Here is a 27531-nt window from a genome sequence, read left to right as displayed (position 1 = left end):
AGGAGTCTTATGCTGTCTCCAATTGCACTGGAACCAACTCATGATGTTACAAATAGATTGCATTGTGAAGGCCTGTGGGATATGATTTATAACCCATTTATACCACTGGCCACAACATTTGACTCTTTTTATGTATAATCTATGACAGTATTGTTCAAAAAAAAAGTCACTGATTAGCCCGGGCATGACAAACTGTGACACCATTTTTGCCATATGCACTAATATTAGTAGAGAATGTCACACACACAATACGGGTGAATGTATCTCCAGTGGATGTTTATTTAATAAACATCTAGCAGCATTCAGAGCAAAGCCTTACCTTCTTTATCTTCCTCCAAAGTTTGGAATTCCAGCATGAACTGGCACTAACTTATTAGGCACAGAAGATCTTGGTGCAGCTTCTAGATTTTTGTCCAACATTTGCATATGATGCTTTGATTTCATCAGAGTGATTGCTGAGAATGTTGACTCAGTTAATAAGATGTATCAGACCTGCCCCTGCTCTTCATCCAGACTTGAGGTAGGTACTGACACAAAATGTAGTGATTTCTGGAAATCTGAAATAAAAATGCTGGAAAATTCTTGGCAGGTCAGGCAGCATCTGTGAAGAGAACAGCAGAGTTAAAGCTTCAGGTCGATGACCTTTTGTCAGAAGTGCTTGACCTTTGTCATGACATAGCCTGTTGAAGTTGCATATGACTGGTTGGGCTTGCTATCTTCTGCTGCTCTAGATTGGCTGAGCTGACCATTCTGACAGCTCTGCTTTTTGTGCAATGTTTCCATGTTGTGTTTTCAGCTGTGGAAAGCAGTAACCAAGGAGTAAAGCATGCGTGATGAACAAGAAAGCACTTGTGTACTTGTGCTTTGATTTCCATTTTACCAACCAATGTATTAAAGGATTAAAATACATTCAGTACAAGTGTCCAAATATGAGTATTGGAATCACATGACTAAAGTTAGTGTCTATTACTCAATCTTTATTTACTACAGTAATTAAAAATGCAATTACTGTAGATTCCAGTGTAAAAGTCGAACCAGCATATAAGACAACCCCATTTTTTCAGCACCAAAATGCATGTTTAGGCCTATTCTCGATGCATAAGTCAACACCCACCCTCTACACCCCACCCCCCATCTTTTTTAGTGCATTTTTAGGGCTATATTCAGATTCAGAATCTGCCTCAATTTTTCATCTCAGAAATGCATGATTAAGGTTATACTCCCCTTAGTCGGTGCATGGGATCAAGCAACTAAGAAGATGTACCGGAGTTTAAGACATGCCCAGACATTTCAAAATGGTGACCATCTACACCAATACCGGAAATTCATATTTTATATTTGGCGTATAAGTCCAGTCCCCCAGTCTTTGGAAGGATCTTTCGAAGCTTCAAAGATCAACTTAATTGCATGATCTATGGTAGCCATTACTGGATTCCAAATTGGTCACATGTTAGAAACCTCTATCCTATGAATGTCCATAATGCATCTTCCATATATATTGTACTATTTGTCTCTACTTATGAATGTCTGACAAATCCTAATTATAATTCTTTCAATGCTTCCAATATTCTAACATTTACCATGGCAACAACAGTACACCATGTTCTGTTGTTGCTCATATGCCTAGAATAATATTGTTAGGAGGATAGAGACATGTTTACATAAGTATTTCAAACTTTGAATCACAGAATCACAGTGCAGAAGAGGCCCTTCAGCCCATCGAGTCTGCACCAACAGGTGAGAAACGCCTGACCTACCTACCTAATCCCATTTACCAGCACTTGGCCCATAGCCTTGAATATTATGACATGCCAATTGCTCATCCAGGTACTTTTTGAAGGATGTGAGGCAATCCGCCTCCACCACCCTCCCAGGCAGTGCATTCCAGACTGTCACCACCCTCTGGGTAAAAAAGTTTTTCCTCGCATCCCCCCTAAACCTCCTGCCCCTCACCTTGAACTTATGTCCCCTCATGACTGACCCTTATGAGTTGGAGAAACCTTACTGGAACATGGTTCCCTCCAGATAAATGTGTCCAGCTGGTATCAATTTTCCTCTCCTTCCTCCAACAATGATGTCTTGCAAATTTTTAATGAAATTTATTCTATCAGAGGTTTACCTAGATTTCTGTAAACCAAAAAAGAATGAAATACCTGTCTCTCTCCTTTTCCCATCTTCAACATGACTTGTTGCTTCTGTTAGAGAGGTATGTTAGAACAAATGGATTTCTTGCAACCATTGTCAAAGTACAGAAAGGACTCGTTTAATTATTTCTTCGATCTTTGTTTCTGTCTCCAAGCAGATAGAATACTGCAATAACCAAGGGCACCCCACATAACCTAGTTGAAAAGCGATCAAATTTCTTACAGTGGGCATGAATGACATGGGATATAGTCCAATTTTCTAACCCCTTTGTAGTCAATGGGCAGAAAATCTAGTCCACTATCTTGCTTACTCTATGGAATATGAAGGGAAATCACTCATAACAATGTTATGAAATCATACTTGGTTCACAGTGAAAACTTAAGCTGAAATAATTCCACCCTGTTAAAGTATATTCTAGCTATAGGCATCAAAAGGTTGGGAAAAATGGCTTAATATTCTAACAAGGAATGTCTCAAGTGTTTTGCACTTTAGTTTTACCAGTGGGTGTTATGCAATATATAAGAATGCATCTAGAACATTCCAGTACATTTAAAGAATATCTCCTAATTTAGTTTGATTTTTAATTTTTATTTTGCACCTTAAAATAAAGAGCAAACACTCAGACAGTTGGTGTTATGCACTGGAAGCACAGAATATGCTTAAATGGTTTATTTAGCTCTTGTCCCTCAGTGGATTGAGACCTAAATGAATCAGCGGATCTTAATAACAGTGATGAATGACATTATTGTGTAATATGCTGCAGTCAATAAAGCAGCGGGTTATGGATCAATATTTCAATATTGTGTACCGAGTTCAATGCTGAATCAGAACATGGCACTTATTTAGTTCCCTTCACTTGAAATGACTTCAGTGTGAACTTAATGAGATATGAATTAAAATATTAGTGTTAAACTTTTCTTGTTAATTATGTGCTAAAGCGGCTTAAACATCTCTTGCTTCCATTTCAAAAATCTAATATTCCCCAGTCCACTAAACAAGGAAATAATACAATGCTGGGAATCCTTCAGGGTATCTTTAATGAAGAATCTGGAAGCCTGAAATGAGGTGGGCGGGGCGAGTTAATCAGATGGCAGCTGAATTGTTAAAATCACGACAGTGGGTTCAGAATTAAAAATTGAGTCGACAGCATGAGAGTGGCAGGCTGGGCCTTACATTCCTACTTGTATTATATTTGAATGCCATGAACGATCATGTTAACATTTTATGAAATTAAGCCCGATCATCAAGATTAAGTCAGCAACGCAAGAGAACCTTAGCACCTGGTTCACGCTTGTTCAAAGGTGGTGTGTACCAGTTGTGCAGTTGCGTCTGAGGTGAGCAGTTGACTTTGTTGAGCTCTGGGAAAGAAGTAGGAGAATGACAGCTTGTATGGAGGGGCAGGACTGGCAAGGGCAAGTCAGAGCTGGGGTGTTGTGGGGTTGATGGTTCGGGCAGGGGAATGGAGGAGTGGAAGAGGGGCAAGGGAAGACAGAGGGTGGAGTAGGGGCATGGAAGAGTGGTAAAGGGTTTCAAGGGAGAACAATGGGTAGGAGAGGGGCATAAAGGAGGAGACTATTTACATGGAGGGAGGCAAAGCAACGGCATGCATAGACTCCTCCATACTGACTGCAACACAGCACATAACCTCAGGCATCTTTGCAATATATTTCTCTAACCTCTGCTGCATTTTCAGCAGGCAGCTATGGCCACAACCAGAGATCTGTCATCAGCGTGGGGCTCAGCAGGGATCTGATCCCCAGCAGCCCTCCGAGTATCTGGGACCTTGGCTCTCACAGTCTCCCTCAGCTGCTGGGTGTAAGATAGGGGTTTTCACCAGGATAAGGATTAATGTGGGTCTGGAGGGTAGTACCACCCATCTAATGATGTAGAAAGTCACATGATAGTAGACTGTCTGTGGAGTAGAGACTGGGAGGAGCTGGCATGGAGACAGCACTCATGCATGGCAGTACCTTGGATATGTACATAATTATGGTTATCAATAAACAGTTTATGTTCAACCATAAAAATCTCCAGATGTCTCCATGAAACACCAAACAACCTTCACGATGTTGTGGCAGTGAAGGATGGATCCTGAAGTCCCAGAGAAGCTGGAGGAGGAACCCAGAATCACAAAGCATGAATAAGTAAAGAAACAAAAGCCTGATCTGAGAGAAGTGCGCCTGAATTGAAGATACAGTTAGAGATCACCTAAAAAGAAATTGTAGATGCAGCTGGAATGCGCCTAAACAAAACACTCCATTACAGACATGGAGTCTGAAGGACTCCACCAGGGCACCAGACAGAGTCAAGGAGCCTTGCTAGATCAAAAAACGGGCTGAGTAAAGTTCAAAAAGGGGGAAAAAATTCTGAAAGGGAGCAAAAGATTCTACTGTGCATATGAATCGCCAGACCTGATCAGATGTAGAGGCAGAGTCAAAGTACCTGGCTTAATCACAAAAAGGCTGAGAAAAATTCAGAAAAAGAAAAAAAGGCTGATAATGAATAATCCACTGTGCAGGTAACAAAAAGGCCCTGACTGAACCTAGAGTCAAGGATGAGAAAAAGAACCTGAGTGAAAGCAGAGTCAACAGGCCTATCCAAATCACAAGAGGTGTGGGCAAAAAAAATACAGTAAAAAAAGCTAAACTTACCTTTTAAAATAGGCAGCCATAAGGATCAGCCCATCCAGAGCTAGAAGAAAGCGGCAGCAACAGGTCCACAGCCGATACCGTAACACGAGGTGGCCAAACTGAATTGAAAGAAAAAGGTTTTTAAAAACGGCAGCCAGAGTTTAACGATTACCTTCCAGGTGATTCCCAGACTCTAAATTCAAGTTGCTGGCCAAAATGTATTCTTTTGAAGGTTCCTTGCAAAGACAGTAGTTTAAAAAAAGGCCCACGATCACAGCAGGAGTCTGCCGAAACTGCCAAAGCATGGGAAGAACACAGAGGAGGGAAAAAAAGGCAACTGAGGAGCCATCTTGAAGTGAGTGTTACAGACAGGAGGGGGTCAGTTTAAACAGTACTGGTTTTTCCTCTTACCACATATCTTTAAACAGAAGGTGTTTTGAATTCTTTTTCAAATAAGCAGTGGCTTATTTCCCAACCCCTCATTGTTTATGTGATCTGATTTCTACTAATAACCCCACAGCAAACTTGAGTTAGGATTAACTCAGAAGGGTAGTTTATTTTAAACATTCAAAAAAACCATGAAGAGGACTGTTTGCAAATTCCCATTCTGCTTTCATACAGTCAAGGGAAGGATATAGTACAAGGACCACAGAGAAAGTGAATATTGATTCACATGAGTTCCAGATTTCAGAGTCAAAGTCCAATGAAGAATTCTTTCTCAGATGTCAGTTGGCTGAAGACTAATAGTGTGAGATTCACTTTTACGGTGATATTGAAGTGACAAGATGAAATAGGCATATAGAGGTTGAATCAGATCTGTAGGCAATAGTATAAAATCTTCCTAGCAGAGTCAGGTTAGATGGGGGCCAGTTGTCCAACCTGGCCAGAGCTTGCTTCTATGAGGCCTGCCAGCCAGATGTTAAACAGCAGACTAGGGTATGCAGCTCAGAGAGGAACATTAGCTTGTTCAGTGAGACAGAATCTTAGATCATGTGATCTTACTCCTCCACAATCGCTTCAACAAGGAATGTCTATCCAGCATCTGTAAATTGGCTTTGTGTCCCAGACTGATAACGTCTCAGCCATTTTAGGTTGAAAATGGTGCTATCTGTTGAGGATCTGATGTTTGCGAAGTAATTGGGTGGGATTTTCTGCACCCCACCCACCGCTAGGATCATCCTGTCCCGCTGCAAGTCAATAGATCTCTGGCTGGGGTGCCGCCTCGCCCACAGTGGGTCCCACCCACGATAGGGCGGGGAAACCCCGGCCTTTGTCATCATAGACTCACTGACTTCGCTAATAAGCTTGGTTCTCAAATGCAAATGCCTTTCACGTAGCTCTTTTTGAAGTTGGTCTGTGAGTTTAGAAGCTCCTCAAGCATAATAAGTTGTGGCATTTCCAAAATTGAGAAGTGAGTTATTTTGTTCTGGTGACTCACAGACAGAGGATCAGCAATTTTAACTGCCTCCATTCAGCAGAAAAGTTCAGTTTAGAAATAAGAAATAGCAATAAGGATAAAGCTTTTTTAAAAAAAATATACAATGCTGAGTTCTGTTCCATAACAAGAGAAAAGAATAGTTACTGCACAGACATTTTCGAAAGGGCAACAACATTTAAAGCAATAACTACAAAAAAAATGGCCGTGAATAGAAAATCAAAACTACCAGACCAGTTTAGGCTAAGGCAAGGGCCAGACCAGACTCAAGATTGGGAGTCTTGGAGAAGAACATTTTTAGATTACAGGAGTACATCAGGATTAAGTAAATAAAATAAGAAAAAGTACAAGTTAATGCATTTTTATACTTGCTTCGTGTATTTGCAAATGAAGTAATCCTAAACTAAGGATTAGGTGAATCCTCAATCACATCTAGTGAGATATTAAAAGCCTTTGACAAAAAAAATTAAATTGCAAGTTGTGGAGAGTGCAAACCCCCAATAAAGCACCGAGGTAGATAGATAGATGACTCCAGAGCGAGGGAGACAGAAGACCCCCAGGCCACAGGAGACAATTCTCAAGCAAACAAGAAGATGGTCACAGACCATGTCAGCACAATGAAGTACATGATCCAAAGAATTTAATGCAGAAGAAAGAGGCTCAGAAGCAGCCAAAAGGCTTAAAAGCAGAGCTTTTTGCAAATGCTGACCTGTTACTCAAACTGCAACAGTGGGTAGCAGTGCAAAGGAAGCAGCTGGCTGTGAATGAAGGAAGGCTATTTGAGATAACCCAAAAGAAACAAACCTGCAAAACGGAAATGAATCTATTCCATGGGAAAATGTTTGTATCAAAGCTGAGCTGAAGGATCTCAACCACAAGTACAGCCAGGCACAACAGCAGGCAGTTACTCAAATAACTTGCTGCCCTGAAAGACTCTTTGAAGAATCAGTACGTAGCCCTGGAGAACCATGAGGAGCTACAAAAGGTGTTGAATTCTACTTCAGCAATAGCAGCATTGGAGCTATCAGTAGCAACAAAGCAATGCACTGAACACAGCGTGAGCTGGCAAGACGTCAATAAGAAAATAAACAGTTGAAAGAACAGCTAATTGCCCTTCAAGATCAAATGCAAAGGGAATACATAACCCTTCAGCAGCATGAAGGAAATGAAGACTGTCTTGAGCAGCAAAATGCAAGAACCGTAGAAGAAACTCATGGAGACTTTGTTGAATTACAAGAAAACTCAAGATGAAGGAATTGAGCTTTGCAATGAAAAGGAAAGCCTGGTGAAGGCCATTCACCTGCTACAATGATCCCTCAGGTCAAAATTTGTTCCTCTGGAAAATTACAAAGAGAAGCAAGATGAATTTAACACCACTCTGAATGAACTGAAGAACCACATGGCAGAGAAGACTCAGCAATGCTCTATATTTCAGGATGAAGCCAAGAGGTACAAGAAAGAAACTGAACAGCTGAAGACCCAGCTGAATGGAAAAGAGGAGGCATTGAAAGGAAAAGCCGTAGAGCTTTCCAAGCTTCGAGTGGATAATGAAACCATGGGTAGCACAATTACAAAACTGAAACAAGTTAGGACTTCATCGGAAACAGGCCTGGCTAGCAGTGAAACCAAAATGAAGGACAAGGACAAGGTTTTCCTGCAGACAGAGAAAGAAAAGACAGAAATAAGATCAGAAAATGTAAATCTGACGCAGAAGCTCAAGGAGCTGGAAGAAGAAGCACTGGACACCTCAAACACACCGAGAATTATTGAGCTGTTGAAAAATGACATGGCTGAAATTATGAAACAAGCGGAAATGAAGGTTCCATTTTTTAAGTGTCAATTTTCAGGAAGAACATAGCGAACCCCACGGAAAAAGAAAATCCCAGTCTACTCTAGGAATGAATGGAGTGAGCATTTCTTTCAGAAGGAACAGGACAAACCCACAATGTCCAACAAAGCAGGTGGGTTATCAGTAAAGAGAAATGCAACTCAGAGGAGCGCTAAAAATAAATCATATGGAGACAAACAAGTACCAGAAACACAGAGCACTACAATTTCAATGCAAAACCGACAAAGTCAACCCAAAAGAACTGAGACTAGCATTTTTCCAAACATGACAGAACGAGATCTGGAAGAATTTTCAACCCTCCAGACTATCTGAATTTATGAAGTCAGCTACTGGAGGAGGGTGGTGTGGGGGGTGTAAGAAGGGGTAGAAAGCAAAGTAAAAACTATATTGTAAATATATTTGGGTAAGGACTTTGGCGGGGGGTGTAGGATAAGGGTATTCAGCAGAGTGAGGGTTAATGTAGGACTGGAAAACAGTACCGCCTATACAATGATGTAGAGTGTCACATGGTAGTAGACTGTCAGTATAGTAGAGGCTGGAAAGAGCCGCCATGGAGACAGGACCCATGCATGGCAGTACCTTGGATAAGTACATGGTTATAGGTTACCAATAAATGGTTTATGTTCAACTATACAAGCCTCCAGACCTCTCCGTGAAACACCAAACAACCTTTACAACATTGGGATAAAAACAAAAAACTGCGGACGCTGGAAATCCAAAACAAAAACAGAAATACCTGGAAAAACTCAGCAGGTCTGGCAGCATCGGCGGAGAAGAAAAGAGTTGACTTTTCGAGTCCTCATGACCCTTCAACAGAACTAGGTGAATCCAAGGAGTGGGGTGAAATATAACCTGGTTTAAGGTGGGAGGGGAGGGAGGGGTGGTTGGGTGGGGGGAGAGAAGTGGAGGGGCGGGGTTGTGGTTGTAGGGACAAGCAAGCAGTGATAGGAGCAGATAATCAAAAGATATCACAGACAAAAGAACAAAAGAACACACAGGTGTTGAAGTTGGTGATATTATCTAAACGAATGTGCTAATTAAGAATGGATGGTAGAGCACTCAAGGTATAGCTCTAGTGGGGGTGGGGGGGAATAAAAGATTTAAAAATAATGGAAATAGGTGGGAAAAGAAAAATCTCTCCTTGGATTCACCTAGTTCTGTTGAAGGGTCATGAGGACTCAAAACGTCAACTCTTTTCTTCTCCGCCAATGCTGCCAAACTTGCTGAGTTTTTCCAGGTAATTCTGTTTTTGTTTTACAACACTGGGACGTGCCTGTACTACAGAAACCAGAATGTGGTGCTGATTCTAAACTTGACCTCTCTGTGACCCAGATAGGTGTAGATGAGCTGGTGGAAGGTGCAGGAGAGGCATGTGATGTTGCATGCTCTGGGTCACTGGTGTCATCATGCCAGAAGTGGAATCTTTGGTCTCCAGTGTGTCACAGCTGCACTGGTGTGACGATATTGTGACTCTTTAAAGAAAAACTATTTTTAAAAGCTACACTTTAAAAGATTGAAATTCAAAGTGGCTTCTGAGGACCACCAGATGCTTTTGTGGATTAGAAAACATGATCTTGCCTCCAGAAAGAACAAGGAGGACCCTCCTTCTGATGTTGCCTCAATGTTTGTCAGACCAGGAGATAAACAAAACCCCACTGACACCTTCATTGTAAAAAATGTTAATTTGCCTTTTCAAATACAAAATGCTACCAAAAACATAGGTGGGAGAAGAATCCAACTTAATGGAACTGCCACAATACCTTAGTTGGACCATGGCTTGACACAGACTTGAGGTCACATGATAGAGTGGCCACCTTTGCTCTCTGCTAACAGATATTTACAGTTCAAACTGACTTTTGAGAGAAACCTCTTCAGAAACTTCAAAGGTTCCAAGGCCGACTTCCCTCAGAGAGAGAGGAAGAGAGAAAGTCCTGCAAAGAGCCACTACAGTCAGCTAAGCAGCCTAAGTATATACGTGCAATTCCTTGCAAGAGGGAAAAGGACACTCTCCTCTAACCTGTTACCTACCAAGTTCACCTGAGTTCTCAACCTCTGGAAACTCTCCTACAAGAGCCTTTGCAGCCATGGAGAAATCCTTATTTTCAGGATCTTCACCTCCAACCAAAACATCAACTCAAGCAAGAAACATCTAGGCCCGCAATGAAGAGACTGAGTTAAATTCCATTTTTATAATTACTGTTTTATCTTCAGTTTTATCGAGTTGTTTTGTGTGTATGATTGGTTTTTATATACAGTTGAAAATCAAGCTGAACATAAAAAGTTGAGAGAAGAGGTGAAGAAGCAAATAAGAGAAGCAAAGAGGGAATATGAAAAGACAAGGGCAGCTAACATGAGAGGGAATTCCAAAGTTTCCTATAAATAGTAAAAGGGTGGCTTGAAGGAGGAGTAGGGATATACAGGGACCAAAAAGAGGATTTACACATGGGGGCAGAGGGCATAGCTGAGGTACTAAATGAATACTTTATATCTGTCTTTACCAAGGAAGAAGATGTTACCCAAGCCATGGTAAAAGATGAGGTAATTCAGACACTGGGTGGGTTTAAAATTGAAAATGAAGGGGTATTGGATAGGCTTTCTGTTCTTAATGTTAATAAGGTACCAGGACCGAATGGGATGCATCCACAGATACTGAGGCAAGTGAGAGTGGAAATCTCAGAGGCATTTGCCATAATTTTTAAGTCTTCCTTAGATTCAGGCGTAGTCCCAGAAGACTGGAGAATTGCAAAAAAGGGTGTAAAGATAAGCCCAGCAACTACAGGCCAGTCAATTTAACTTTGGTGGTGCAGAAAATTCTAGAAACAATAATTCGGGACAAAATTAATAGTCACGTGGACAAATGCGATTAAATAAGGAAAGCCAGCAAGGATTTCTTAAAGGAAAATCATGTTTAACTAACTTGCTGGAGTTTTTTGAAGAGCTAACAGAGAGGGTTAATGAGCACTGCTGTTGATATGAAGTACGTGGACTTTCAAAAGATGTTTGATACTATGCTGCACAACAGACTTGTGAGCAAAGTCATAGCTTATGGAACAAAAGGGATGGTAGCAACATGGATAAGGAATTGGCTGAGCAACAGGAAACAGAGAGTAGTTGATGTAATGGATGTTTTTTGTGCTGGAGGAAGGTTTGTAGTGGAGTTTCTGAGGAGACAGTGTTGGGACCCTTGATTTTCCTGATTGTTATGGCCATGTGAGGAGGGATAAAAATGCCACTCCAAGTCTGACCGTAACAGGTTTTTTGTGAATTTAGAGAGGATGTGCTTTGCTAACACTGCAGGGGTCCCATTATGTACGCTTTCAGATTGTGAATAATTTGTCAGACAGGTTTTCTGAGTTTAAACAAAGAATAAAATAAACTAGGTAAATTGCAACCACCATTTATATGTCACACACATTCCCTAGGCCCACACTCACACACTAGTACAGGGGGTAGAGTAAGAGAATAGGCTTAAAGATTTTTTTACAGTTCGTGGAGAAGATAAAATAAAGGAGTATACAGCTAGCTGTCCTTTGGTGGGTCTCGATGTGGTGATTCCATGTTGTGGTGTTTTGTTCAGTTATCTTCCTGCGTGTAGTTGTGTAGAGTAGATTTCCACGTTTTATTCCCAAAAGATCTTGGTTTGCAGTAGATTTCTCTTCTCAGGCTGGTTACGTTGCAAATTCGGGCACAATATTTTTGGCAGAGAGAGAGAGAAGGCACGTGGCTTCAGCCTGTTTCCAATCTGGCATTCTGATCACTGGGTTGGGATTTTCCGGCCCCAGTGTGGCAGGTCCCACTGCGGTGAATGCCGTGAGCCGGCCAAAAACCCATAGACTTTGTTGGGACTAGAATATCCCGCCAGCAGAAGCGGCTAGAAAATCCTGCCCTGATCTCTCTGGCTTGGAATCAATCCTTAATGTGTCCTGATGGCTGTACATTCCAGAGGAATTCGATTAATCCATGTCTTCTGTAGTCATTGTTTTTAGAATATGTAATTGCATTTTGAAGTTTCATCAGAAACTTTTGAAAAGTTTCAGGACACAGGAGTTGCTGTCTTTCATGCTCCTCGGGGAGTTTGAGCATGTGTTCCTTTTCATCCCACTTTATGAAATGCAAGTTTGTGTATTGTAGCTGGCTGGCAGCTCTACATTGTCTTAAGAGTATTTCAGCTTTTTTTAACTTCAGCCAGAAAAAGAAGAATTAGAAATTGTATCTCTTTTTTTAAAAAAAGCACATACTTGACATGATGATATTAATGACCTAGATTTTGGTGTGCAGGGCACAATTTCAAAGTTTGTAGATGATACAAAACTTGGAAGCAATGTGAACTGTGAGGAGGATAGTGTAGAACTTCAAAGGGTCATAAGTTAGTAGAATGGACAGACAGGTGGCAGGTGCAGTTCAACACAGACATGTGAAGTGATTCATTTTGGTAGGAGGAACATGGAGAAACAATATAAAATAAATGTTACAACTCTAAATGGAATGCAGAAGCAGAGGGACTTGGGTGTATATGTGCATAAATCATTGAAAGTGGCATTGAAGGTTGAGACAGCAGTTAACAAAGTAAATGAGTATCCTGGGCTTTATTAATATGGGCATAGAGTACAAGAACAAGGAAGATGAAATTGCATAAGTCACTAGTTCAGCCTCAGCTAGAATATTTTGTCCAGTTCTGGGCACCATACTTTAGGAAGGATGTGAAAGCATTAGAGAAGGTGCAGAAAAGATTCACGAAAATTGTTCCACGGATGATGAACTTCAGTTATGAATATTGCTTGAAGAAGTTACAACTGTTTTTCTTAGAGAAAAGAAGGTTGAGATTAGATTTGATAGAGATTTTCAAATCATGAGGGGTCTGGACAGAGTAGATAGAGCGAAACTGTTCTCACTCAAGAAAAGATCAAGAATGCAAAGAAGGAAAGCATAAGAAGCAAAATTGGTATGAGGAGAAACTTTTTACGCAGCAAGTGGTTAGGGTTTGGAACGCACTGCCTAAGAGTGTTGTGGAGGCAGGTTCAATTGAAGCATTCAAAATGGGATTAGAGTGTTTCCTGAAAAGGAAGAATGTGCAGGGTTACAGAGAGAAGGTGGGGGAATGGTACTAGGTGAGTTGCTCATCCGGAGAGCTGGTGTAGACGCGGTGGGCCAAGTGGCCTCCTTCTGTGCCATAACAATTCTGTGCTTATGTGATAGTGTAAGTGAGACATCGAGCTTTTGTTTAATCTTCAGGGAAAGTGTGTGTAAGAAATAAAGTAACTTTTTCATTTTTTTATATTCAAAAGCTTGCTGTTGAGTTAATTAAATTGATTCAATCACTCTGACGATATGAAAATACACAATAAAGGGTAACACCTTAAAATTATTGTGACAACTGGGAGCTCATCTGGGATTAAATCCATTGTAAATGAGCCAAATCTGAACTTTAAGGGAATTGGAAGTAGAAGGGGAAAGTAACATAAAGCTAAAATTCTTAAAACAAAACAAGAGATTGCAGCAGTAACCTTTATGAGTAGTAACAATAGAAAGTAAGATGGCTACTTTTGATGTGAATGTATTTTTGCAAAAGGAGAACTTAACTTGGCAAAAATTAGCTTCCCTAAACATAGAACAGCTAAATACTGTAGTTAAGTTGCTAGAGTTTAAAATATGCAATAAAGCAAGGAACTCTGAAGTTCTACAGATGCTGGATGAGCATTTGGAACTCACTTCAGAATTGGAACAAGTAGAAGAAGTAGCAGAGCCTGAAACAGACCAGCTTGCCTTCGCCAAAATTAATCTGGAAAAGTGAAGGTTAGAGTCTGAAAGGGAAGGGAAAGAGAGAGCTTTCCAACAGCAAAAACTAGAGATGGGTGTAATACTTTTGGTTTTATTTGGTGTGTAATATACCTTTATGAATAATACTTGTTAGGAAAAATCACATGATCTGTAGTGACCAATAGCAGAGTAGCGTGGGCTACCTCAGCAGGCAGCATAGAGATAGAGTTGGAGTTGAAAGCACACATGTAGTTGTAGCTGACTATATTGTAAATAAACTTAATGTTTCTACTCAAGAAGTGTCTGCAGATCAACTGTATCATCAATAGTTCAACTCAGGCACCAAACAGCAAACTGGTGATGAGGATAAAACAAGATTGAACACAAGAAATCGAGATAAAAGGAAATCTGCGCTGTACCTCACCCAGTGATTGTATATAGCAAGCTCTGTTAGAATTGAAAAAGTTATCCCCTCTTAAAATGCCACAATTAGGTGAATTTATCCTTTTGAACCAGCCACAGACGATTGGTCTCAATACATAGAACATGATACGTTCTTTTTTCAAGCAAATGAGATTACGGGAAAGAGAAGAGCTGAGTGATCCTCTTGAGTACCTGTGGGGTCAAAACCTACAGCTTGATTTGAAGTTTGACTGCACCCAGTGTCCCAGATTCGAAGAACTTCAATGAATTTGTGGACCTTATGAAGGGTCATTTTCAACCCCATTTTCAACCTCAGTCACATTGCAGACATTCAGGTTTAATTCATGAAATAGAGCCCCAGATAAGACACTTGCATGCTACATGGAAAATTTGAAGCAGCTAATGGAAAATTGCCAGTTCTGTACGACTCTGAACAACATGCTCAGAGATTGTTTAAGTGTATGGTTTGGGACTTTAAAGATAACTTTCAACTAGGAGGGGATAAAAGAATTGTTGCTACTAGAGGAGTCTGAAAACCATCCCCCCCTACAGCCTCAAAACTCACATACAGGGACAAAGGATTTCCATTGTCTGAGCTGCAACAATCCTGGCTGATGACTACTGTTTGACCCACAAACCACTAAACCACAGCAAATTTGGGCAGGTAGCTCTTATCAGCAAGGAAGCAAGAAAAATGAGATAGACAGAACTTAAGTGGACTCCAGGGGAAAAGCAAGCAGAGAAGACAGGGCAGATCAACCCCACATTTAAAAAAAAAGGCCCTGGAAAGTAAACCAGCTGGGCCACACCCAGTTTTTTTCCAGTATAACATAACAGGCCATGTTCAAGAAACCAATTGGTTCACCAAGAAACCAACAGGGGGAGCTGAGGTCTAACATTGTCCATTGCCTGGAAAGAACCAAGCCCAGACTTAAATAGGATGGGAGTAGGGCAAATTTCCTACCAAGGCTTCGTCCAAAAATGGACAATGACTCCTTGTACTTCCCAAGCTCCTAGAAAAGAAATAACTATTTTTCATGATACAGGGTGTTTTCAAACACTACTTACAGCAGAGATTGCTGATTTGCTATCAGAGAGCAGAATAAACACCATAGCGCTAGTAAAAGGACATACTGGCACACGTTTAAAGGTTCCCCTTGTAAAAATTCACCTCCAGAGTAATTGCATCATCGGGATAGTGACAGTCGGTGTGGTTCTGAGCTTACCAATAGGTGAATTAGACCTTTTGTTGGAAAATGACTTGGTGGAAAACCAGGCACTGTGTCAATGGGTCAATACAGTCCACAGGAACTGGCGAAATAGGAGGGAGCCAGAAAAGTGCTGTCCAGCTGCAGATAGCTGAAGAAGACCCTAACATCCTGGGGGGCAATAGAGCCAAAAAGGATTTGAGAAATAGAAGGAAAGTCAGGGAACTTTCCCGAGCCCTACCGATGGTCTATCAAAGTATAAAAGGTTAAGGTGGAACCCAGAAGGGTTAAAGAGACCGAGACCAGTCTAGTAGCGTTGAAACAGGTCAAGGGAGGACCTATGGAAATGAAGGGACTGAACCTGAGTTCTGGTTAGAAGAGACCTTCTTTCAGGATTTAAATAGGGACAGGGAAAATTCCAAAACCAATAAACAAACACTGAGGGAGATGCTTTATCCAGTTGAAAAGCTGCAGGGCAGGGCAGCAGAAGCTGGCCAGCCACCTGTGGGCAGTGGTGTCCCAAAGGACATGGGGCGAATTGGGGACTCACCCATCCCCAAAGTAACAGTAAAGGGAAAATATCAATATCTCTCAACTTAAACCACATTTATGACAGCCACAAGGGTAGTTCAAATGCAGCTAACCCAAAAATACCCACAAAGTAATCAAAGAATCAAGTTCATGACTCAAATCCACCTGAATGCAGCAGTTCAGTTTCCCAGACAGCTGACAATAAGGTAACAGGGCAAAATGCAGAGGCCTCACAGGAATCTAAAGCAATGCACCCCTCACCATTACCCTAGAAATATGAATACTCATGGATTAAAACCTAAATTAAGAGACTAGTGGATTGTGGAATGTCATGAAAGGTTTAAGGGCTTTAGAGATTTCCTCAGCAAACAGTCAGATTGATTTACATATCACAGACTTTCAAACAAAACTCAGCCTGGTGAAACATGACTCCTCCTTAGGAACCAGCAGCATTTCTGACCTTTCCTCAACCGTTAACTGTTGGGAAACATATGACTGGTAAAGTTACTATTCCTGAAATCTTGGGCACTGAAATCAATAAATCGTCACCATATAAAATGTAACTGAGATTTGTAAGAAAAAAGTATGAAACAGAGAAAATTGTAGCCATATCAGATAAACTTGTGTATGAAATTCAATGCGTGAATGAAGGAATGCATGAGTACCTTTTATCTTTTGCTTTGTGAGATAAAAGCATATAAAAAATTTTAATAGCAGTACATTTCTTCCCTGTGGGAGGGAGGCATCTCAAGGCCATACTAGTGTGACAATATTGTGACTCTTTTAAAAATATAAACTTCTATACCTCAAAAAATTGAAAGTCACGATGGCTTCCGAAGACCACCAGACACTTTCGCAGATTACAAAACATTATCTTGTCTCCAGAGCGATACTGCCTCAATGTTTATCAAACCAGCAGATAAACAAAACCCCACCAACACCTTCACTGCAAAAAAAGTGCAAATTTGCATTTTCAGACACAAAAGGCTATTGAAACCACAGGTGGGAGAATACTTTTGAAAGAAACTTTTTCAGAGGTTTCAAGGCCAACTTCCCTCAGAGAAAGAGAGAGAGCAAGAGAGTCCTGCAAAGAGCCATCCACCACTGCAGTCAGCTAAGCAGCGTAAGTAGGTACCTGCAATACCTTGCAAGTGGAACAAGGATTCTCTCTTCTAACCTGCTTCCCATCAAGATCACCTGAGTTCTCATCCTTTGGTAGATCTACTACACAAGCCTTTGTAGCCACGGAGAAATCCCTGCTTTTTTGGATCTTCACTTCCAGCCAAAATATCAACTCAACCAAGAAACATCAGGCCTGCAATGAAGTAGAAGCTGAGTTAAATAACATTTTTATAATTACTGTATTACCTTTAACTGTATGTAGTTTTTGTGTGTTTGATAGTGTGGGTGAGTCATTTGACTGAGATATCAAGCTTTATTTAGCCTTCAGGGCAAGTGTGTGAGAAATAAAGTAACTTCATTTCTTGGTACCCAAAAGCTTGCTGCTGAGTTATTTAAATTGACTCAATCAATCCAATGGTAAGAAAATACACAGATCCATTCACAAATATATTTGATCACGGGGCAATAAAAGATAACAGTTTAAAATTGTCCGTGACAAGTGGCTGAGGCCTGGGGTCTGGATTAAGTGCACTTGTAAAGGAGAACCAAAAAAAAACATACATAGGGTCCACAGAATCTATGAGCACAACACAATTCGCTGTGTGGTCTGAGTGCTCATTATGGCAGCACCAATTTGAATGCGTTCTCACTCTGCTGCCTTGCTAGCCCAGATCAGCCTCTTTGTTCCCCAGTAAAGTGGAGGGCTTTTTCCTCAGCAGGGGTGAGCACATTGGGGTCAGGCATCCCTCTGCCTGTCTTCGCCCTATCCTTTAGATTATGTGTCTGCTTATCCTGCAGGAGAAAGTGAAGATTTAGTGACTTGACCAATGCCAACTGAACCCTTTGTCTGCACACATCCCCATCATAGGCCTGAATTTTCTGGTTGGCAGGGGCGCGGACTCAGTTGCCAATTAAAGCTCGCCTAGCGTATTTCTCGACTCCTGAGGATAGTGGGTGTGGACGGGCCGGAGGGTCCAATGGTGACCCGGCAGCCTGTTTAAATGAAGACCCGGCAGCCTTTGCTAGGCTGCTCACAATGGCAAATGCAAGGCCACAGCAGAGGGCTTCTGGTGAGCAGGCCAGTCCAGAGGGTAGGCCAGTGGGTCAAGCCAGGCTGGAGGGTAGGCAGGGGGCCAGTGTGCCCCTCGTTTTTCAGATGACTGCCTTGCTGCCCTCCTTGAGGAGGTGGCAGCACAGCGGGAGGTGCTGCTCCCCCAGGATGGGAGGAGGAGGAGGCCCCGCCACATGAGGAAACATGCCTGGGAGGAGGTGGCGAGCTCCTGCAACACAGTGTGGGCACACCTGGATCCAGTGTTGCTTCAACAACTTGTTGTGCTCTGGCAGCATGAGTACCATGTTGGCATTGGGCATTTAACTCAGCAGGTCTGCTTACCCCCCTGCTGCACCCACCCACCAAGTCCGAGTGTTATGCCTGCATTGAATCATTGACAGCATTTGTCCTTTACTGGGTGGGCCAGCAGATATTGCCCAAGCTGAGGTCAGCCTGAGAGAGTGATGAAAAGATGTGTTTTGCCCCCACAGCATGTGTTACATTGAGTTCCACATGACTGGTTTGGGGGCAGCCTGGAGTAGCTGCACCTAGGTGCTGCGTTTGAACTCCAGGACATGTCCGAGTCAGGGTGATGACATGCTGGGAGGGGAGCTTCAAGGTGGTGTGGCAATGGACCTTCTGCTGCGCTCTGTGCTCCATGTGCTTGCGCCTCCTTACCATAGAAGGATATACAGTGTGGTGCCTAATATGATGTAGGCAGCATGTGTTCAAGTGGGGGATGTGAGTCTTTGGCAGCAGTGCGATGAGGAGCCTCTGGAGCCCTGATATGTCCCACACTGGTTGGGGTGGGCCGTGCGTGAAGCAAGTCCATGTGCAATTTGCACTAATCAATGCTCTTCTCTAATTTTCAGGAGAAGAATGCTCATAATGCGGCAGACCGTGTGAGGACTGGCGACGACCAGGCACAGATCACCATTCTTAGCCAGTTCGAGCAGGAGGCCCTGGACCTGGAGAGGCGCCAAGCGCCCAGGTGCACTGGTGCCAATGAGGCTGGAGTGCCACAGACAGGTACTTATGGCCAACAGTGAGGTCTGCATTGTTCTCCCAACAGCCATGGCAGTGCTGAATGTTAAATGATTTAAATTTGCAACATGACTTGACCATTGGTTATGGAAGGATGAATGCATAAATATCCGGGGGACAGGGATGAACTTCGTCCTTGTCTCCACACTAATTGATCCACTGTCTTTGTTCTTCCTTTCAGCATCAGCACAGCAGGGCCGGGAGGAGGAGCAGCAGAGGCCCCCTTTCCCACCTGAGGGGCCTGAAGTCTCACTAGCATCACACCATCCCTGCGAGGCAGGCACCAGCACAGATATTAGCACCTCGGTGGGAATTCGAACAATGGCTAGTGTCCTAGGGCACAGCAGTGAGGGCACTTCACAGTCACTGGAGGAGCTGGCAGAGAGTGCCCATGGCACCAGCAGTCGGAGGACTGCAGGGGACCAGGCACATGCTCCGTCGATACCTAATGATGTGTCTCTGGAGTCGTCCTGCAGCAGGTACAGCAAATGTGGCCTGGTGTGCGGGAGCATCTGGGGATGATACATGAGGCTATGCTTGGCTTGGCCTCCGTGATGGAGAATTCTACATGGGCGATCGCTGAAGCAATGAGTCATATGTACGAGGGCCATGCGTCTTCCATGGAGAGAGTGGTGACTCTCGTAGCGAGCCTGCTCCAGGAGACCCGTCAGGCCTTCCTGGGAATGCACTCTGACCAGCAAGCCCTCACATCGACATTGACCTCAGACGGTCAGTGCCAGTGTGGGAGATGGTGTGGGCATCAAGTTTCCCAGCTTGGTGCCCATCCATCCACAGTGAGCAGGGAAGTCCGAAGTGACCTCACATTGGGGCAGCAACTGCTTGTCATCTCTGCGGGCTCCTCTCACGGTGCTCTGGATGAGGGCGGCAGCTCCTCTGCCCCTCTCCCAGTGACTGTAGCATCCGGTGAGGCTGCAACAGCTGGGCAGGTGCCAGCTGTAGAACATGCAGCTCCCTCCCAGGCGGGGCCAGCACAGACTCCATGGGCCAGAGGACGACTGCCAAGGTTATTGAGGCCAACAGGACAGCAGAGTCATCAGGCTGTCTCACAAGCCACTCCGAGCGAAGGGGCAGCACCAAGATGTAGTACCCGGAAATGAAAGCATAAGGCACCTTCGACACACCACGGGCTTTTCACTGGTGCTGTTTTGTTAGCCTAAGATGGGGCCCTTATGGTTTTATTTGATTTGTAACAGTCTTGTCTTTGTAGGACGCTCACCCGACGTCATCACGCGTCATTTTACACGCGGACATGAGAGGCCCGCCCCCGCACGGCAGCGGGAAAATTCTACCCATATATACTAGCCTGTTGATGTGTTAGTTTGTATCCAATCATTGACTCAAGCCAAACTGCCACACACTTTGACTTCAAGTGCCATGCAGTCCTGAGGATCATGCATTCACCCTCCTAGCCTTGCTGTACATTTCACAGTATGTAGACTGATGCCCACATGAGAGACAATCCCATGCCACCATGACACTTACCTGGGTAGATCAAAGAAGGTCACTGGCCCTTTTCCGACACTGCGCCCATGATTTTGGATGGATCCTATTGTTTCTAAACTTCTCTTGATCTCCATCCAGGCCACCTTGGAGCCATCACTCAGGAAGACACCTCCCAACATTTGCAGATGGTCTGGAGGAGGACCTGCAGGGAGGCATTGGTGAACTGTTGAGTTGACCTGTGTCTTTGCTCTGACATCTTGAATTATACTTGTGAAGGGTTTGGATGTTACGGGGGTCAGGAGGGGTCCAGGGACAATAGATTTTAATGAGGGGGAGAGTGATGAGGGGTTAGTTTGAGGGCAGCTGAAGATTTTGAAGGGTTGCAAAAAAAAATGAAGGGTTGCAAAAGCAAATTGACAAAACTGCAGAACAAGTAGAGGTGGACATGCAACCAATGACCTTGATGCCTCCCTGTTCATTCAGGCGCTCTTTAATGGCCCAGCTGGATCTGCTGAACTGTCACCTCATGTTAGGACCCTCCAATGGAAACGTGCCCCTGCCACATATTTTCAAGTGTTTCAGGTGCCCACCACTGGCCCTTTAAATTTTTGTATGAATCATGTGGGCGCCAGAACCTGACACAAAAGCAGAAGTGGTGCCCTCTTCTGGCTCTGCTATCGGGAATAGCATGCCACTGGTTAAATTCTGCCCAGCATGTTCATTATCCTGCATTGAGATGCTGTTTATATGTACAGAATGCCTTAATTTATATTTCAAGGTGATACCAGTTTTCACTGGATTTTATTTTCACAAGTTTTAGTAAAGAGGAACATGCAGCAAGTCAGTGACTCGATACCTCTTTTTCTACTGTAATATGTAATGATGCAGGAAATAGGATTGCTTTGTTTCTTCACAACTTTCTTAGAGACTCAATCACCAGATTGCAATTTATTGCCACAATACATGCACTCCATTCAGAAAGGTCAATTTCAAACCTGGGTTCAAGATTTGAAATGTCATCATTCTCCCTAGAAAATTACACACTAGAATGTACAGCTGGTGTGGAAAACAATCTTGGCACCACATTTTACAAATCAGAAACCGTGCGTGTGTGGTATTGTACTATATTTTGCATCTTCATGTTGACTGTGCATTTACAAAGAGGGGAAATTATTTCCCTTCTTAAAATTATCCTGGTCTAGCTATCCACCATTTTTGAAGTAAGCTGTCAGTGACTGCAGGTTAGATGTGTGGCTGTTTAGAAGGTATTTTCTCTTTCCTTCCTCATAGACTCATTTAAGGTCATTTTTAGTGACAATTTCTGAAAGACATATTTTATAGTCAACATTTTTATGAAATGCGGACGGGGGTCACCTACACAGTGCATAATGGAGAAAATAAATTTGAGGTGAGCTTTGTGCTCATCATCATAGAATTATAGAATTGCAGGAACTTACAGAATGGTCAAGGCCAAGTGGTCTGTTATGCCTATTCTGGCTGTTTAAAACAGCAGTCTTATATTGTTCCACAGCCCCACTTTTTTGCCTGTAACTCTAAGTTCCTTACCCTCAAGTACCTGTCCAACATTCTTTTAAAATTATTTATGGAATCAGCTCTCATCACTATTTCAGGTGGAGCATTCCGGATTCTGGCAGCTCTCTGAGTGAAAAGAATTATCCTCACCTCCTGTCTAGATCCCATATGTCAATGATTTTAAATCTATGACCTCTAATTATTATCGGCCCACTCACCAAAGATTCTTAATGCAAAGAGCTTTGAAGGTGTCTTACATTGCACAAGTCAGGAATCATTCTGGGGAAATCATACAGGAAGGCCAGAAACTCCATGCATCAGTCAGTAGAAAACTTTGATGTAAGACTAGCAAGGAATTCGCGCTGGGAAATTGCCTCATGTTGTGTCATTTTTTGAGAAGGGGCAGGAAATGCCATTATCTTTAATGTTCTCAGTGACTTTCGGGACCATGGGCCCATCACAGTCGATCTCACGATGCAGAGAACAATCTCCTCCATAGAACTTAGGAGACGCAAAAATTTGTGCCCCCATCAGTTCTACTCTGCCCTCTTCTATATTATGTGACACCTTGCCCTGCAAGAGGGAGGGCAGAATGTCAGTAGTTGTGTAGCACTGTTTTTTTTAATTCATTCATGGGATGTGGGTGTCACTTGACTAGGCCAGCATTTATTGCCCATCCCTAACTGCCCTGTTGAGGGGACATTTTAAGAGTCAGCCACATTGCTGTGGACTTGGAGTCACATGTAGGCCAGACCAGGTAAGGACAGCAGATTTCCTTCTCTAAAGGACATTAGTGAACCAGATGAGTTTTACAACAATCGGCAATAATTTCATGGTCATCATCAGACTGTTAGTTCCAGATTTTTTAAATTATTTGTTTGGGTGATGCACCTGTCTTAATTGAATAGACGGAGGTATGTGGAGGCAGCGAGAGGCGGGTATGAGGCCGGCTGCATTGACAGTCATGTGAGTATGAGGTAGAGGATCTGGGTGTTAGGCTTTAGTTCTGAGGTAGAGGATCTGGGTGTTAGGCTTTAGTTCTGAGGTAGAGGATCTGGGTGTTAGGCTTTAGTTTTGATTGCCAGGCAGCACTGATGGTTGATCGATGGAGGTATGATGTATTGAAGTGTGAGAGACTGGTATTGTGGTGGGTTGGAGATGTCACGTGAAGTTTCACTGATGTACTGAAGTTGGTCAGGTCCTTGGATGCAGCGTCTAGGAGCTGACCTTCCTATCCACCTGCTCTCACTCTCTTCTGAGGGTTTCCTGCTCTCAAGAGATCCAGGGGACATCTCTCCTCCTGCTCACCTGCACAATTAATGCCTCCAGTGCCATAACCTTTAATATGGATCCCTCTGTCTGCTCTGTGGTTTATTTTGCAATAATTTTCATTGCAGCAATATTGTTGAGTACAGTTTTCCTTGACGATTCAACCTGCCTTTAAGAAGATGCTGGCTGTATCACGTTGTCTGCCAACAATGCTGCTGCGGGAAAAGCCCCCCCCCCCAGGAGAGATTGTTGGGGCTGTGGAGGCTGCCTTCCCTGCCCAAGGATGGCTCCCTACTATTTTAGCAGGCCCCTGCTTCCATTCCTGCCAGTAAAATTCTTCTCATTGTCTTTGATGTTAAATTAATCGCATTTGGCACTTTAGTTCGTACTGTTATCCTCTCTAGATTGCCATATTGTACAACATGCAGCACTATGAATTCATGTGGACCATTTCCTCTTGGCGTAGGAGCCTTAGACCTATGCAGACACCTAGGGCAGAATTTTACGGCCTTGTTGCAGCAGGGGTGGGGCCATTAAATGCAGCTAGCTGTTCAAAAGTCCATTGACATCAGCGGGACGGTAAAGATCCTGCTGGCATAAAATTTGGCCCCTTTTGCTTCAAAGGTTCTACAGAGTTAAAAGTGATCCTATGACTCTGGTTTTACTAGACTTGTAGTAACTAGGTATGGTGGAGTTGTGATGGCGTCTCATTAGCCATGAGTGGAGTGTTACAACCAGGTGAGAAGGGGTGAACTGGCTCCTCTCTATTCAATCTACTCAGTTGATCATAACAAAGGTTTAAGTTTCTTTTTCATGAGGAAATGCCTTTTCTGAATCCAAATGTATTTAACTATTTATACAGAGAGCAATAAGAAGCCAATCAAATAAAGTTTTATTTAGTTAAAGAAAGAGAAAATGTATTAACCACTAAACCCAAGAAAAAATAAAATAAAAACATAATGTCACACAGACAGGCGAGCGCTCGCGATCGGCGGGCCCAGAGCCAGTCGGGAAACAGACCCCTGCCCGCGATTGGTCCACCACTGCGATTTCACGCTAGCTGGCCGATTAAGGCGTGAAACACTTCTTCCCAATGGTTAGGAAGAGCGGAGCGGGGGCGGGGCCTGTCATGGGCCAGGTCCATTGGTGGGCCGGCCGGTTGTTTAGAAACGGTGCAGGCATCCTTGAAGGCTGCCAGGGAAGAATCATATATTCTGCATTCTGGAGAGTGAAGCTATTGCCTGGAGAGAGGCTGGAGATGCCAGGCGGGAGGGCAGGTCGGGTGGACACTCGGCCCCCTGTTTTTTTGAATTAGTGCCTCGTGGTACTCTTGGAGGAGGTGGCTGCCAGGAGGGATACCCTCATTCCCAGAGATACAAGGAGAGACAAAAAAAGCCTGGGAGGAGGTGACAGCCGAGGTCAGCGGCCACAATGTTGTGTTGAGCACATGGGTGCAGTGTTGCAAAAGGCTCAACGACTTGCTGCACTCAGCAAGGGTGAGCACTGAGTTTGCATGAATCAGTGTGGAGAAGTGTTAAGGGCTGGCTATCCCTCCATGGAGCTCAGGGGTGCTAGAGTCTGAATGCCAACTGTCAATGAAGCTGGAACTGGCCAAGGGGGTGAGCCCTGGCTGCTTGGACTCAGTGCCTTGTGGCTGAGCCACAACTCGGATGTACCCTGCAAGGTGTTCCTCAGGTGGGGTTGGCTGCAGTGATGCTGCAGGTAGAGAGTGGACTAATCAATGCTCCTCTGTCATTTCAGGAGAAGTCGAACCATAACAATAATGAGAGGTCGTGGGCAGGCGGAGTTACCCAAAACCTCCTAATATTGACCAGATTTGAGCAGGAGGCCTTGGAGCTGGAGAGGCGCCATGAACCTCATTCAGTGAATCACGGAGAGGCTGGGGTGTCAGACGAAAGTAAGAGTGCAGTGCACAGCGGTGAGAGTTTCAGATGGTGCAAACATTCTTGTGTAGTCTCATCATCAATGGGAGCCTTAAAACTGGAGGGCCCATTGATCATTGAAAGACGATGGCACCATGATGCAGATTTCCATTGTCTCACCAGGGTGCCTGGCATGCACAATGGCAGTGTGATGACTTAAGCTATTGACATGTTGTTGTTCTCCCTTAGATGCGCCAGCAAGCACTTGTTCACAAAACCCTGAAGAGCCACCCCTGACACCAGAGGATCACCGGGCTTCAACTGTACCAGCGCCACACCTGCTCTCTGAACCAGGCACCAGTGCAGATACCAGTACTTCAGTGGGAGTTAGATCTTTGGCTATAATGTCGGTGCACAGCAGTGAGGGTACTTCACACTCGCTTGAGGTGCAGGCAAAGTCAGAGAGTGCCCAGGGCACAGGCAGTTGGAGGACTGCTGGAGACCAGGACAATGATCATTCGAAGGCAGATGATGAGCCTCTGGAGTCATCCAGTAGGCGGCAGATGCTGGATGTTCAGAGGGATGTGCAGGAGGATCTGACGGAGATTCATGAGGGTGTGTGTGCCATGGTCTCTGTTTTGGAGGAGTCCTTGCAGAGCACGAGCACTGCGTTGACCCTAATGACTGAGCACTGCCTCCTCCATTGAGTGAGTGGTGACTGTCATGGACGGGCAGCTCCAGGGATACAACCAGGAGTTCCTGGGGTTGCGCTTGGACCTGCAAGCCCTCACACAGGCAATAACCTCAGCTGGTCAATGCCAGTGTGGGAATTGGATGGGGCACCCAGTATCCCAGTTAGATGCTTGCCCTTCAATTGTGAACAGGAAGGTGACCTCACTTTGGCGCACGAACTGCTTATCGTCTCTGCGGGCCCCTCTCAGAGTGCTCTGGATGATGGCAGCAGCTCCTCCACCCCTCTTCCAGTGACTGGCATCTGGTGAGGCTGCAATGGCTGGGGAGATGCCAGACGTGGCACTGGCTGCTCCATCCCATGCGAGGCCAGCACAGGTTCCACTGGCCAGAGAATGACCGCCAAGATCAGCAAGGCCAACAGATAGCAGAGTCAGCAGGCTGTCTCCAATACCAGTGCCAGGGAGGAGTGGGGGGGTGTGGGGGCACCAAGGCGTACCACTAATAAACATAGATTTAAGGCACCATGAGCGCAAGAGGGACTGGACACAAGTGATCTTCTGTTCTGCAATTTTTTGTTTATATGTTTACTGGTGTGGAAATGAATACCAGAGATGGTAATGTTAATTTGTTTTGAGTGTGAAAATTACATAAATTTTGTTTTTGTCCTAATAGCCTAAGTATGCTTCACCTTTATTTTTTTGGTGCAGGGTACACCAGTGTGTAATGCTGGACCTAAGTGGCTCTAAATTTTATTGCAAAGGCACTGAGTGTTCTTTGGGTTCCAAAGAAAGGGTCATTTCACACATTGGGATGGAGGCGGCAGCCCTGCCATGAGGTGGAAGCAGATCTTTGGCAGCCTAGCTGAAGGAGCGTTGGATCAAGGCATTCCTGGTGTCCCTGCCAGCCTGGAGATTACAGAGGTCTGCCTCTACACCCTCAGCGTTCTCCTCACCGTGCTCCTCTTCTGACTCACTACTGGATTCATCCTCTGTGGCCTGTGGAGCTGCGTCAAGATCCTCTTAACAGTGCCAGATTTTGGAGAGCGCAGCATGCAAACCACAATCAGTGACACCTGCTCTAAGGGTATTGTAATGCTCCCCCTGAATGGTCCAGGCATCTGAAACACATCTTCAGAAGACCTATGGTCCTCTCTATCATCGCCCTTGTGGAGGCATAACTCCTACTTTCACGCTTCTGTGCCTCTGCTCTTGGATGGCAGATAGTTGTCATAAGCCACCTTTTCAATGGATAGCCCTTGTCACCCAGAAGCCATCCAACCAGTCGGGCTGGAGCACTGAAGAGCCTTGGTACCTGGAAGTGTCTCAGGCTATAAGGGAGCTGCCAGGGTACCTTGCACAGACTTGCAAAATCTGCATCTAGTGGTCACACACTATCTGGGTGTTCATGGGATGGAATCTCTTCCTGTTGATGAAGGCACCTGACTGACCTGCGTCCTGGATGTGGGGGAATCCAGCAATCACTGCAAATCCTCTG

Source organism: Carcharodon carcharias, chromosome 14 (assembly GCF_017639515.1).
Source record: "Carcharodon carcharias isolate sCarCar2 chromosome 14, sCarCar2.pri, whole genome shotgun sequence".
Classification (NCBI taxonomy): domain Eukaryota; kingdom Metazoa; phylum Chordata; class Chondrichthyes; order Lamniformes; family Lamnidae; genus Carcharodon; species Carcharodon carcharias.
Note: the sequence above shows the minus strand (reverse complement) of the source record.